This window comes from Papaver somniferum, unplaced genomic scaffold (assembly GCF_003573695.1).
Source record: "Papaver somniferum cultivar HN1 unplaced genomic scaffold, ASM357369v1 unplaced-scaffold_18, whole genome shotgun sequence".
Classification (NCBI taxonomy): domain Eukaryota; kingdom Viridiplantae; phylum Streptophyta; class Magnoliopsida; order Ranunculales; family Papaveraceae; genus Papaver; species Papaver somniferum.
Window position 1 is genome coordinate 6022902 of NW_020627707.1, and position 15951 is coordinate 6038852.

General features: G+C 37.8%; 1 long non-coding RNA gene across 1 annotated transcript; it reads left to right on the plus strand.

Moving 5' to 3' along the window:
* The first annotated feature begins 10489 nt into the window (after nucleotides 1-10489).
* LOC113337913 lies at nucleotides 10490-13384 on the plus strand. The gene is made up of 3 exons (XR_003354506.1): nucleotides 10490-10641; nucleotides 12409-12493; nucleotides 13222-13384. It is a non-coding gene; the product is annotated as an uncharacterized LOC113337913 (long non-coding RNA).
* Nucleotides 13385-15951: the final 2567 nt, after the last annotated feature.

Consider the following 15951-nt stretch of genomic DNA (forward strand, 5'->3'; position numbering starts at 1 on the left):
GTCTGTAGAGGAAGAGAAAGGGAAAGAAGGAGATGGCTCGATGGAAAATGGATTAGGTTTGTTTGGTTTTGGGTTATAAACCTAGATGCTAGGGTGTTGAGTGGGTTTAGCAATTGTTGATGAATAGCGAGGATGAGATGTTGGATGCGAAGATGATGGATCGATCTAACGACGAGATGGAAGGAAGCGGGAAGCGACCGTTGGATTCCCGATACAACGAAACTGACGGCTCAAGATGGAGTTAGGTGCTGTAGTGTTTGACAGGAGCTTCAGACTTCGATGATCGACGATGAAGCGACCGTAGGATGCTGAGATGATCCAATCCGACGGCTGAATATGAAGGCGGGTATGGATATTGGAAATGGGTTTGGGTGAGGGTTTTGGGCCTTGGGTATGCCAATCCCATATCTTCTTTAAGAACAATTCTTCCTCTTCAAGCCCAGTTCTAGCCTTTTGGTCTTGCGCACAACATTCTTCGCGGCTTCCTTGTGTGATTCCTCTTGGCTTCCACCACTTTTCTGCTCTTTTTGCTCCGCTATTCATCCAAACTTTATTTATTACCTAAAAATGCAAAATTAGTTAATAAAAATATTTATTCTTGAAAACAAAGAAAATACAGAATATGGGATAAAATGTAGAATTAATGCACAAAAGATGAGTTAAATGCCAACAAAAAGATATAGATATATGCACTTTTTAGGACTCCCCGGCAGCGGCGCCAAAAACTTGGTGGCTCTCTAAAAGACCTACAAACTAATACCGCAAGTGCACGGTGTCGAGGTGTAGAACAATGCAAATACGGGTCAATCCACAGGGACAAGGTGTGTGTAGTTGAAGCTTAGAGTTTCACTAAAACTGAGTTGTAACAAAGAGTCTTGGTTGTGTTAAAACACACTTGAGATGATGGCAGTGACTGAACTGAAAAACAGTAGAATGTAAAGCAAGTAAACAGGAACATGTTAGGGCTTTTGAATCCACCTCTAACTCACACTGACTATTCATCACTGACAGTAACTTTGTTTTTCTATAACCACCAGCAAGAGGGATGTCAATCCTCTATATATCAAGGGTCATTTTGGTATGAAATCTCCTATCACAACTAAGGTATCTTCCCTAAGTATTAACTGTCTGTTTAAAGCACAATTAATCAAAAGAACAATATATAAAATTAAGCATGAGTTGCAGTTCAGCAACACTAGATGATTCTAACTACAATGGATGCCTGACATCCAATGTGAAAGACTAGTGTTGAAGCCCTAAGATGGAGTTTCACTATGAGCATTTACACACATCATGGCTACTGACAAGAGCATGAATAACAAGCAATAAGCTAGGGCTTCATCTCAACCCTAGCAGAACAGGTTAGAACATAATTGATAGTGCAAAACAATTGAAAATAACACAAAACAGTTGAACTAAAAACAGGACAGTTGAGGAACTGGCTAGTCCAGTCCTCTTGGGTGAAGCTCTGGCTAGCCCAGGCATACCTCTAACACATACCCATCATCCCTATTTATACACAAATCCAAAATTAGGGTTAACACCCTCTTCCCCAAAACAGTGAAATTAGGGTTTTAAAATTACTCCTTACCAACTCTCTGAAAACGAATGATAACTCTCACCCATGCTTCCAATTCTTCTCCTGATGCTCCCCACGCTTCAATTGCTTCTCAATTTCGACCTAATTTCCCAATTTTACACGCTAGGGTTTCTGATAGAAAACGTGCAGAAATTGAGAAAATAGGTGGCTAAGGAGAAGGGAAAATGATGGGATTAGGTTCCTTTGATGGACGTGGTGGTTATGATGATGGTTGAGGTGGTGATAGAGAGTTGGTGGCGGAGCAGGTGGTGGAAATGGTGGTGGTATGGCGTCTGTAGAGGAAGAGAAAGGGAAAGAAGGAGATGGATCGATGGAAAATGGATTGGGTTTGTTTGGTTTTGGGTTATAAACCTAGATGCTAGGGTGTTGAGTGGGTTTAGCAATTGTTGATGAATAGCGAGGATGAGACGTTGGATGCGAAGATGATGGATCGATCTAACGGCGAGATGGAAGGAAGCGGGAAGCGACCGTTGGATGCCCGATACAACGAAACTGACGGCTCAAGATGGAGTTAGGTGCTGTAGTGTTTGACAGGAGCTTCAGACTTCAATGATCGACGATGAAGCGACCGTAGGATGCTGAGATGATCCAATCCGACGGCTGAATATGAAGGCGGGTATGGATATTGGAAATGGGTTTGGGTGAGGGTTTTGGGCCTTGGGTATGCCAAGCCCATATCTTCTTTAAGAACAATTCTTCCTCTTCAAGCCCAGTTCTAGCCTTTTGGTCTTGCGCACAACATTCTTCGCGGCTTCCTTGTGTGATTCCTCTTGGCTTCCACCACTTTTCTGCTCTTTTTGCTCCGCTATTCATCCAAACTTTATTTATTACCTAAAAATGCAAAATTAGTTAATAAAAATATTTATTCTTGAAAGCAAAGAAAATACAGAATATGGGATAAAATGTAGAATTAATGCACAAAAGATGAGTTAAATGCCAACAAAAAGATATAGAAATATGCACTTTTTAGGACTCATCAGTTACGCATAGTACTAGCGTATCTATTTAAACTTGAATCACATGGATAATAAGAGAATGGATGGAAAAATGAAGTGTGCAAATGTAGATTAAAATGAACGATGTTACTCATAGTACTTGTATGAATGTCGTCAAAGGATATATAAATGTATTTAGCGCATTAGTTGAGATAAGAACTCATTTAACTCGACAACATGATTAGATACTATCTAAGCGCATGTTCTTTTCAGCAAGTATGTGATAGTTGCCTTGGATCCTGCGTTCCACGTTTGTTTAGGTGACGGAGACAGGGACAACGTTTCACACATACTTCTATCCAAGTGTCGAGAACTTCATCAACAATCTTTTTGACTTGCTAAATAATGATGATAGGTTTCACTCACGTATGCCCATATCAAATCCTTTTGCTTTGGATCGCAATAAATAATGATGTAGTTTCATCTCAATTATCGACAACTTAACCAATATGGATCTTTTGGATCCAACGACATACTCATGATAGTTCCCATGGATCCTGCATTCCACGCTTGTTTAAGCGACGGAGACAGGGAGAACACACACTGTTGTCATCAAGTGTCGAATACCACCTCAAATCTTTTGGATTTAATACAAATAGTAGTAATGTGGTAATCAAGACTGATTTTTATTTTGGTACCTACTTGTGATCAATCATACCAGTAACTGGGATCGGTTACACCAATTACAAGAATCGGTTACACAAGCTCTTGTGATCGGTCACACCAATTACTAGGATCGGTCACACCAATTACAAGGATCGATCATACCATATCATGGTGATTACTTAGGATCAATATACCTAATGATTTCCCTTTCAATTCATGAAATAAGTTCACGAACTTACTTCCTTTAAACAAATGTAAAACATCGTTTCTTAGGATGTGATCTTCACCATAAATTAATACATATAACCAACTAATTTGATCGGTTTTCATTATCTTTGGGGCTTCTATCTCAACCAACGATTTTTCCTCGCGACAACAGCAATACTAGGGTCCCACCAAATCACTTAGAGAAACATATACTGCAAAATTAAAAACAATGTGATTCAGTATTGATAGAATACGACTTACGAGTAATGCATGCACAAGTTCTTGTCTTGATGTTTTTACGACTATCATGTTATTTCTAGCAACTGAGTTTTCTCGGATATGAAAATAAATTCTATATCGAAAAGAATCGAAATTATCATCCCGGAAGGAAGATTTGGTGTCATCCTAGTTAGCTCAAAAACCTCAAAGAGATGAAGTTTCAAAAGGCCAAGAAAAATCATAGAGTTTTTTTTTTTTTTTCTTCTTTCGGCTCACTCTTTATGAGTGTAAGACAAATTGTCTTATGGGGCTTATGTAAACTCAACAAATGATTACCTTGCTACAACATCCACGGCAGTATCAGGATCCCACCAAATTACTTCAGAGAAACATATAACTGCAAAAATAAAAAGGAAGTGATTCAGTAATGATTTATTGCGAGGATAAATCTTTCAAACGGATACCATATCTTAGTTTCACAATCAATTATGAACGTATATATAATTAAGGATTGAAGAACGATAAATTGGAACTCAATCTATAGCCATAAGAACTGTTTCAACCTTAAAAGGTTTAGAGTGTCATCCAAAATAGCTCATAATTAACTCCAAAAGATGAAGTCACAAGAATGCAAGAAATCAAAGAGTATTATTATTATGTGTATATGCATAAAGTGTAACACTAAATGCTCCCCCACACTCAAACTCAACATTGTCCTCAATGTTCAAAACCGAAAATTCTGACTTCTGATATAACATCCCTAAAAAACAAAACTGTACCAATGGGTAGGGAACTAGGAAAAACATCCTAAACGAAATTTGTTCACCTACGTATTTTCTATAACCTGTCAAAAGGGCACAATGTTTCGATAAATGGGCTGACTTTTATGGCCTCCGAACTGACTGACATGCAATCTGAAAAAGTTCTGTAAAAATACCGAAACTCAAATGTCCAGGCCTATCGCTCCAACTTAACAGACTCCAAATTCAGGTTTTAATTTTGAAAATAAAGGTGAGTCTGTCCTATTTAAAATTTAGGGTCAACCACTCAAATCGGACTCCATGAAGTCTCGAGAGCTATTTTCGTGACAAGTACGCAGTCGGAATTTTCTGACGAGAATAGTTTCGTCACAACTTTCATTATAAATATAGGACTTTGTAGAATCTAAGATGGGAATGCAAGATATGATATGAAAAACTATGAAAATTAAAAACAAAAGAGATAGAGATACAAAACCGATGGGTTACCTCCCACGAAGCGCTTGGTTTAATGTCCTCAGCCCGACTTGGCATCCTTCAATTACTCCTCCAGGGGGAGATAATCATGAAATTAGTGCACATCCATATCCACGTTAAGCAATGCTTTCATAATATGGCTTCAATCTATGGCCGTTCACCTTTAAATTTGTTCCATCTCTAAGACTAGAAATTTCAACTGCGCCATGAGAATAAACATTAGTAACGACATACGGTCCAATCCATCTGGATCTTAGCTTACCAAGAAATAGTTTAAGACGAGAATAAAATAAAATAACTTTTTGCCCCACAACAAAACTCTTTCGAGAAATCATCTTATGGTGGAAAATTTTCGTCTTCTCCTTGTAAATACGAGAACTCTCATAAGCGTCATTATATCTCCTCTAGCTCGTTAAGTTGTAACTTCCTTTGTTTCCCCGCATTGTTATAATCTGTATTGCACATCTTTATTGCCCAATATGCCTTGTGTTCAAGTTCAACCGGAAGATGACAAGCTTTGCCATAAACCAACCGATATGGAGACATACCAATCGGTGTTTTGTACGACGTTTTATAGCCCATAATGCATCATTAAGCTTATAACTCTAATCTTTCCGTGTAGTGTTTACGGTTTTCTCAAGAATGGATTTAATCTCACGGTTCAAGATTTCGGCTTGCCCACTAGTTTGTGGGTGATATGGCGTACCACCAACCTTGTGTGTTATGTTGTACTTCTTGAGTAGAGCATGCAAGGATTTCTGAAAATGTGAGCCTCCGTCACTGATAACCACTCTTGGTGTACCATGTCTAGAGAAAATATATTCCTTCACAAACTCACCAACAACTTGAGAATCATTAGTAGGGATGTCTTTGGCTTCCACCCATTTTGAAACATAATCCACATCAAGAAGTATATAAAATTTTCTATTATAATTGATAAAAGGACCCATAAAATCAATTCCCCACACATCAAATACTTCAACAACAAGAATTGGTGTGAGTGGCATTTGATTTCGAGCACCTAGATTGCCCGTTCTTTGACATCTATCACAAGATTTACAAAAAAATATATGCATCTTCATAGGCAAATAAAAGACACTTTCAAGTACTTTGAAAGCAGTACGTTTAGAACCAAGGTGACCACCACATGCATATGTATGACAAAAAGTAAGAATATACCGAAATTCAGAATTAGGTACGCACCTGCGGATGATTTGATCAGAACCGTATTTCCACAAGTAGGGCTCATCCCACACATACTGCTTGGTTATTTTCTTAAGCTTAAGCTTTTGAAAATTATACATTGTACTAGGTACTTGTCTTGTAACCAAATAGTTCACTATATCCGCGTACCAAGGTGTTGAATCTTCAATTGAGAAAAGTTGTTCGTCTGAAAAACGAACTTGTAAAGGAAGTTATTCTTCGGAAACAACCAGTCTACTAAGATGATCAGCAACAGTATTTTCAACACCTCTTTTATCCTTTATTTCATAATCAAATTCTTGTAATAGTAGAATCCACCGTATAAGTCTTGGCTTAGCTTATTTGTTCTTTAGTAGGTACCTAAGGGTTGCGTGATCGGAATACACAACCACTTTTGAACCCACCAAATATGATTTAAATTTTTCTAGTGCAAACACTATAGCCAAAAATTCTTTCTCGGTGGTAGAATAGTTGATTTGCGCATCGTTTAGGGTCCTAGATGCATAATAAATCACATGAGACAGCTTGTCTACTCATTGACCCAAAACGGCTCCAACTGCATAGTCACTTGCATCACACATTAATTCGAATGGAAAACTCCAATCCGGTGACTTGATTATTGGTGCAGTTGTCAAAAACTCTTTCAACTTATCAAAGGCATCCTTGCACTCCTTGTTGAAGTCAAAAATAATCTCTTTTTGCAATAATTTGCACATCGGCATTGAGATTTTGGAGAAATCCTTGATAAACCGCCTGTAAAAACCTGCATGACCAAGAAAAGAACAAATCCCCCTCACCGAAGTGGGATATTGTAAGTTTCTTATTAAGTCTATCTTTGCTTTGTCAACTTCGAGACCTCGAGAGGACATAATGCGACCAAGCACTATGCCATGGTTTACCATAAAATGACATTTCTCCCAATTAAGAACAAGGTTAGTGTCTACGCACCTGTTAAGCACAAGTTCAAGATTTTGTAAACAAATGAATCACCATAAACACTAAAATCATCCATAAATACCTCAATGATGTGTTCCATATAATCAGAAAATATACTGACCATACACCTCTGAAAAGTGGAAGGCGCATTGCAAAGACCAAACGGCATCCGTCTATAGGCAAACGTACCAAAAGGACAAGTAAAAGTATTCTTCTCCTGATCCTCCGGTGCAATAACAATCTGATTGTAGCCCGAATAACCTTCCAAAAATCAATAATGTGAATGTCCTGCTAACCTCTCTAACATCAGATCAATGAAAGGCAAAGGAAAGTGATCCTTTCGGGTTGCGGCATTAAGCTTTCTGTAGTCTATGCCACTCTCCATCTTGTTTGAACTCTTGTAGGACCGAGTTCATCATCTTGATTTCTAACAACAGTGACACCTTCTTTCTTAGGCACCACCTGAACCGGGCTAACCCATTTGCTGTCATAAATTGGGTAAATTACCCCCACATTTAGTAATTTGAGGATCTCTTTCTTCAGGACCTCCATCATTGGGGGGTTAAGACTACGCTAAGCATCACGTACAGGCTTAAAATCATCTTCCATTAGGATTCTATGAATGCACATGGATGGACTAATGCCTTTGATATCAGAAATTGTCCAATCAATAGCCGTTTTGTGCTCTTTCAGAACCCTAAGGAGACGTTCTTCTTGTATTGGGGTGAGGTTCTTTGCAATGATCACCGGAAGTTATTCTTTATCACCCAAGTACGCATACTTTAGGTGGTCTGGAAGCGGCTTCAGTTCTAGTTTCGGTGCCTGCACAATAGAAGGTAATGGAACCTCATTAGTTATGGGTAACGAAATATGAGAAATATTACCCGTTTTTGCTTCTTTTAGTGTTGTTAAGGAACCACACATCTCCACCAGTTCTTTGGATATCTCAACGTCCATCTTCGGATGTCCATGAACGTCCAAATCAATGTTATTCCGTAGCACAACTCCAAGTTCATCTTCAACATTCAAATCAAACGTTTGTTGTGCTAACGAACCAATAACATCAATGGAGAAAACTGAGTGAATATCACTAGGATAGCGCATAGTTTCAAAAATATTGAAACATATGATCTCCTTATCAAATTTCATAGTGAGTGCACCACTATCAACATCAATCTTCGTCTTTGCAGTTTTCATGAACGGTCTCCCAAGAAGTAACGAAGTAGATGAACAAGTATCTCCATTGTGCATATCCACAATGTAAATATCAACCGGAAAGATTAATTGATTCACTTGAACTAACACGTCCTCCACGAATCCCTTAGGATATATATTGGACTTGCTAGCCAATTGAATAGTGATCTTTGCCTCTTTTAAAGGTCCGAGATTCAGAGAATCATAAACATCGGCTGACATAACACTTATGGATACTCCTAAATCAAGCAAAGCACGCTCAAATCTTCGTTTACCAATGATAACCGGTACCATAAAACCGCCAGGATCTTCACACTTTGTAGGCATCTTCTTAAGTAACATAGTTATAGCACTTTCGCCTACTTGAGTGATCTCATTAGCAATCAACCTATCCTTCCTTGTACATAAATCCTTCAAAACCTTAGCATACCTGGGTACGGTTCTGATGGCCTCAATAAATGGAATGTTGATGTGTATCTTGCTGAAAATATCCATGATCTCCTTGTCTTGAGCTTCTTTTCTGGATTTAACAAAACGACTAGGAAAAGTAGGTGGTATGGTAAAAGTAGGAACTGTATCCATAGGTTTCCCGGTTGAGGTTGGCTTCTCCGTTGGTAAGGTTTGCGCCTCTACTTCCTTTTCAATATCGTCATTTGGTACACGTACTTCTTTTGTATCCAGATTAGAACCTTGTTGTTGCGTCTCCTCAACTTGTCTTCCACTTCGTAATGTTACTGCATTGACGTGCTCTCTTGGGTTTAAGAAAGGTTCTGATAGCAAATTTGTTGAAGCTTGTGCCTTCAGTAAATTCACATCAGTTTCTATTTGCCCCGTTTGTAATTGTAGATCTTTGACAGTAGCATCGTTCTTTTGTTGATAATGTGTGTTCTGTTGTAATATTTCATCTTGTTTATGCATCATGGATTTCATCATCTCTTCTAAACTTGAGATTTGATTTTGCTGTTGATGTTGTGGTTGGAATTGTGATTGTTGAAAACCACCATGTCTTCCGAAAACGGGGTTGGAAACTGCAGCTTGCTTATTTGCATAACTGAAATTCGGATGATCTTTCCAGCCAGGATTATAAGTATTATTGTATGGATCATACCTTTGCCTCTGATTCGGAAAACAACGTTCACCTGTTCGGCCTCTTCTTCATAAGCAGGAATGATCACATCCGCCATTTGTTGCATCATCTTCTCCATATTACCCATTCTTTCCTCTAAGTGTGAAGAAGAAATGACTTCGTTGACCCTCCTAGACATCGATGTGCCTCTTGTATTAAATTGTTGCGTGTTTGCAGCCATGTTCTCGATCAGTTCCGTGGCTTCATCAATGGTTTTGTTGGTTAATGCGCCACCACTAGCAGCATCTATGAGATTTCTCTCTGATTGAAGCATACCATCATAAAAATACTGCACTATGAGTTTCTCACTGATTTGGTGGTGTGGACAGCTAGATAATAACTTCTTGTACCGTTCCCATTAATCGTTAAGAGTTTCACCAACAATATTCTCAATTCCACTTATTTCTTTACGAATAGTTGCAGCTTTGGAAGCGAGAAAGTACTTTTCTAAAAACAATTTATGCATGTCATTCCATGATGTAATACTTCCTTGTGAAAGGTTGTAAAACCATTCTTCCGCAGAATCTGTCAAAGAAAATGGAAAAGTTGTAAGTAAAGCTCTGCCTTTATCAGTTCCAGTTGGTTTCAAACTTGTCAACCTATGTTGAAATAGTTGCAAGTGTTTATTCGGATCATCTCCAGGTAGCCCTTTAAACTTCGACAACCAATGTATCAACTGAGATTTGAGTTTAATAGAATCATCTAAGTTGATGCAAGCTTTTGTTGATCAAACGATGGAGATGTTAGATCTTTGAGCGTCCTCCTTGGAGGAGGATGTAAGGACCCTCAACCCGTCAATGCTATTAGACTAGTCAAGAGACGACTAAGCCGCTAATGACTCGATTAATTAGAGATGAACCTTAATTAATAGAAATTAACCTAACAACGATCTACATACGAAACTAGTACCGTTAGATAGAACTCGAAAAAATTATGCGAGATGGACTACCCGAGCGTATCATTCGGACACTGGAGGAAGAAGTTATCATCAGATTAACGCGAAGGGTATAATAGTCATTTCTCTTATAAACCACTTGTCCCTTATCAAATTCTTGGGTGCCTTAATAATTCTCGTCAGCCTTATCTTCCACTCGAGAAGATAAACTCGGTACTTATTCTCTTTCTTCTTCTTCTTCTTTATTCTTCTTTTCTCTTTGTTCTTCTGTTTTCTTCTTCTCTTTTCTTCTTCTCGTTCTTCACCTGTTGGAGAATTAGGAATCGAAATTATCGATTTAGATGATCAAGAGAAGCAGGGAACGATCGAGGGTTAGTTTATGGTGGTGGTTGATTATTTTGGCGAACTCAAAATCAACAAATAAGGTAAATCGGAGACTAATTTAGAGTTCCGGCTTTGTTTGATTTTCTTTATGAATTTCAGTATAATTTGGTGATGTATTTTGTGGGTTTGTTGTTAATTATAGTTTAAGTGGTTTTCGAGGTTTAATTTTAGTTTCTATATCAAATCAATTTGGGAATTGGGGTTTTTATAATCAGACCTAGGGTTCCTGAGTTTAGGTGATAGATGAAGATTGAATTGTGGTCTCGACTTGAGACTGTGAAGAGGATATTACGATTCAGTTGAACTGGTGCTTCTGGTTGTGTTAATCGGGAAGTAATGGATGAGAAGATAATGGCAAGGTATTAACAGATTGGTTGTATATGGTGGCTTGGTGGTGCAACTGAAGTTTACCGAGGTTGTAGGTATTATGAATGAGAATAGTGGAGCTGAAGGGTGTTAACTGGTTATGGTGGATCTGTAAGGGAGTCGATGTAAATCAATTGTAAGAGGATGAACTTTAGATGAGTGATTAGGTTAAGCTATTTGAAGTGAAGTGATGAGTATAGATGACGGCTAGGTCCAACTGTTACTATAGAGAAGAGTTGAGTTAAATGGTGAAATGGGGAAGATGTCGGTGGAGTTGTAATTGTAGTTGGGTTTTGTTCAAATGATGATGTTGGTCTTAGTTGGAATTGAAACTACAGAACTGAAGGGAGATTTGTGTTGGCTGTGTGTGCGTTTGGTCAGAGAAAATGATGAGATGATGATATTGAGTTTAAGTGATATTCCAGTTAAGGTGTATGAGCTAAGCTTAGTTGTGGAGATATGCTGATGTGAAATACTTGGATGTTGGGAAGGAAGAGTAGTTATTACTGAAGTTGAGGGTGGTAGCAACTCTTGATTGATGAATGTTAGGATTGTTGCAGTTGTGATGAAGATAATTATAATTGAATGTCTTAGAGAATGTTGCAGTTCAAATGCACAATTGTGGAAGAGTGTATGCAAGACATGGAAGGGAGCTGAATATGGTGTTGAGGTGTATATTAAAGGGTTTGCTGTGAATATTAATGGTGGCAGGTTGATGTATGGATTGAAGCAGATTAGATGAATTGTGATTAAGAATGCTCTTGTGAAGCTTTTGTGAGAAGTGAAGCTATAAATAGAGTTTTGGTTAGTGTTTGGTGGAGGTCTGTGTTGTTGTTGCACCATGATGGTGCAACCGTTTCTTTTGGCTGTGCAAAGGCTTTGGCATATGCATTGGCCTGTTAGTAATCCAGTCAGCTTAGCTGACTCAGTGTATCTGACTGAATTGAATCGTTTCGACTCAGTACAGACTCAGTGGACCGAGTTAGACTCTTGACATTTGACCCTTGACTTGACCGTTGACTGGACTTAGACGTTGACTGTTAGATGACTCATTTGACAGTTAGAGACCGTTAGTTAACCCAGTTGGGCCAGGCCTTGTGTAATGGGCCGGATTAGTGGGTCGTCGCGGATAAGGCCCGTGAACTTGGGATTAGATTAGTTTTCCTATCTTGATGACCCCTTATGGTCCGAATTAGCCTTTGGTTCCTTCTACAAAGTTGTGGATCTTCATACGACCTTTTGAATGGACTATATAACTAACCTAATTGAAATTAGTAAACCTTAGATATGTTAAAGGTAGAGAATGAAAGTTGTAGAACCATAAATGGACTTAGAGCAATTAGATAGTTCCCTTAGTCTTTAATTAGAGACTTGTATGAATTATGATATGAGCCATGTATGAGCCTTTTGGCTAACTCTTCGAGTGATTGTGTGATTAACAGTTAATCTGTATTAAAAACGATCGATTAAAAGAATGAACTAGTGGATTGAGGATCTCGAGGTAGGCGTGGCTTGTCATCAAATCAGGTGGAAACTCTGTAACCTTCTTGTAATCATTGAGAATTCTTTCTATTGCGAGCATGATGAGTCTTTATTACTTTTGGCATGTTTGTGTGTTTTATTATCTATGTAAATGCTTGTATGTGTCTCGATGTGCGTGTAATATGCGTTGTATGATTTTCCCCACAAGGAGTGTATGTGATTCCCCATGGCTCTTTGCTAAGTTAAGTATGGCGGATTCTTCCCCGTTTTAATATTACTTAGTAGGGCGGCTTCTTCCCCGTTTCAATATATTAGTAGGGCGGCTTCTTCACCGTTTCGATAGTATATAAATAATATATAGTAGGGGCGGCATCTTCCCCGTTATAATATTACCTAGTAGGGCGGCTTCTTCCCCGTTTCATTGTTATATATACTACTTTATTTTGGGGAAATCATTCGTGTGCATATTATACTTGTTTGTCTAACTTTCTAATCTTGATGGTAATATTTTGAATCATGGTTTGTATGGGCATTCTGTGTGGACGATGTTATTATTATTGATTAGAGTTGATATTGTGTCGTCTTCTCCAATGATTTTGGCGAGGCTAGAGTGACACCTGCTTCATGATGCATAAATAGTTAAACGATTAGTTACTTCTTGTTTCTTTCAATTTATTCTTTTAGAACTGCGAAGCATGTTAGTGATTACTTGAGAGTTACATGTTTTCATTGAGCACCCTTTGGGATGATGTGCTCACTCGTTCCCACTTCAGCTTCAGTTTTCCAGATAAGACGATGTACGTGAAGACTTCCGTTTCCGTATCTTAGAGCTTTATCGATATAGAGATGTCGTGTATCTTTTATTATATGTATCTTTATTCTGTAAAACAACACATTATTGTATTCATATCTATCAGAAGGAATTTATCTATACCATATCAGAGACTTTGGCTTTTATTGTTAGAACTTTATGTAATTATGATTCTTATGATCAACAATCTAGATTTGATACTTCAATTAGGTTGTAATCCTATTAGCTAAGCAGGTTTAGTAATTGGGGCGTCGCAAGTTGGTATCAGAGCTCACCATTAGATCTTACATGGGAAACAATAGATAATAGCCAGTGTCAATTAGTAAAATAGATTAGTTTAGAACTTGGTTGATTTTGTGAGATAAATCTTAAACACTAAAAACAATCAAGAACTAAAATATTTTTGAAATGAATTGATTGATTGATTTGTGTAACATGTTGATTTGCTTGTTCTTTGTTTCGTGTGTGTTAATTTATAAAATATGAAGTAAAAATTGTAGGTTGAAACAAATTACATTGTAGGTAGAGATTTCAATTGAGAAATAGTAATTAATTAGTCTTAATTATTTATCACTTAGCAATTCCCAGTGCTGAATAGTGAGGTTTGTAATTCTGGAATGTTTGTGTTATCTTTGTTCGTAGGAAAGCATTATCGAGCCTAGCTAACCTAGACAGGGCAACAACATTCTTGTATTTCTAGGCATAGAAGGAAAACTTGCTTCTATTAGTGAACTAATAGATCTCGAAATTTATTTAGAAGCTTATAAACTATCTTTTTAGATAACTAGAACCAATAGTCCATTGGAAATAGAAATTAGACTTTTGAACCTAGAGCTACAAATTATAGATTTTGATTGTAGAAAACCTTGTATGTTCGTATTTCATTCCATGTAGTTTTGAACTCATTTGAAATGAGTTAGTTTTCGCGCATTTGTAAGTATGAGAAGTACTTGTATTTAGTCGAGAGAAGGTACTTCTATATAATGTGGGAAGTTTTGATGACTAGAAGGATGGTTCGATTTTCGAGGACGAAAATGAATAAGGTGGGGAGAATGTAAGGACCCTCAACCCGTCAACGCTATTAGACTAGTCAAGAGACGATTAAGCCGCTAATGACTCAATTAATTAGAGATGAACCTTACTTAATAGAAATTAACCTAACAACGATCTACATACGAAACTAGTACCGTTAGATAGAACTCGAAAAAATTATGCGAGATGGACTACCCGAGCGTGTCATTCGGACACCGGAGGAAGAAGTTATCATCAGATTAATGTGAAGGGTAGAATAACCATTTCTCTTATAAACCGCTTGGCCCTTATCAAATTCTTGGGTTCCTTAATAATTCTCGTCATCCTTATATTCCACTTGAGAAGATAAACTCGGTACTTATTCTCTTTTTTCTTCTTCTTTATTCTTCTTTTCTCTTTCTTCTTCTGTTTTCTTCTTCTCATTCTTCACCTGTTGGTGAATTAGGAATCTAAATTAGCGATTTAGATGATCAAGAGAAGCAGGGAACGATCGAGGGTTAGTTGATGGTGGTGGTTGATTATTCTGGCGAACTCAAAATCAACAAATAAGGTAAATCGGAGATTAATTTAGGGTTTCGACTTTGTTTGTTTTTCTTTATGAATTTTAGTATAATTTGGTGATGTATTTTGTGGGTTTGTTGTTAATTATATTTTAAGGGGTTGTCGAGGTTTAATTTTAGTTTCTATATCAAATCAATTTAGGAATTAGGGTTTTTATAATCACCTTGGGTTCCTGAGTTTGGGTGATAGATGAAGATTGAATTGTGGTCTCAACTTGAGACTGTGAAGAGGATATTCCGATTCAGTTGAACTGGTGCTTCTGGTTGTTTTAATCGGGAAGTAATGGATGAGAAGATAATGGCAAGGTATTAACAGATTGGTTGTATATGGTGGCTTGGTGGTGCAACTGAAGTTTACCGAGGTTGCAGGTTTTATGAATGAGAATAGTGGAGCTGAAAGGTGTTAACTAGTTATGGTGGATCTGTAAGGGAGTCGATGTAAATCAGTTGGAAGAGGATGAAATTTAGATGAATGATTAGGTTAAGCTATTTGAACTGAAGTGATGAGTATAGATGACTGCTAGGTCCAAGAGAAGTTCCTATGGGAATGAACAAATCCAATACTTTGTTCAGCCAGGTGGATGGCCAAACAAAGTTTTCCACTATGGAAAGTAGTGGGCGTCAGACAAATAAGCGCGCGACACAGAGAAAAATGTTGGCGTTAGTAGGCCAAGCGCAGGCGTCCGAAATCTGAACGCTGGCGCTGGAATAACGAGCGCGGCGTCACAAAGAATATCGCTGGCATTTTGTAGGTGAACGCCAACGGGTAGTTTTCAAAATTTAGAAATTCACTTTTTACTTTACCACCATTTTCAAACAATTCACTCACACCAAATTCACTTCTCTTGAATTTTCTCTTCTAAAATGGCTGAAAAAGCGATCACACTTTTTTACGATGCAAAACTGGAAGCCTCTGTTTCTAAGATATGTAAGAATTATAAAAAGATTGAAAATTGTAAGAGGGAAGTGCAAGTTTTAGAAGTTGCTCCTAGAAAATGTTCCGCTAAAAGGCAAGGAAGAGTTCCAGTTTTGAAAGTTAACAACAAAAAATTCTAAAACAAAGGCGAAACTGTGAAAGAGCGCGTTGAATGTAAGATACG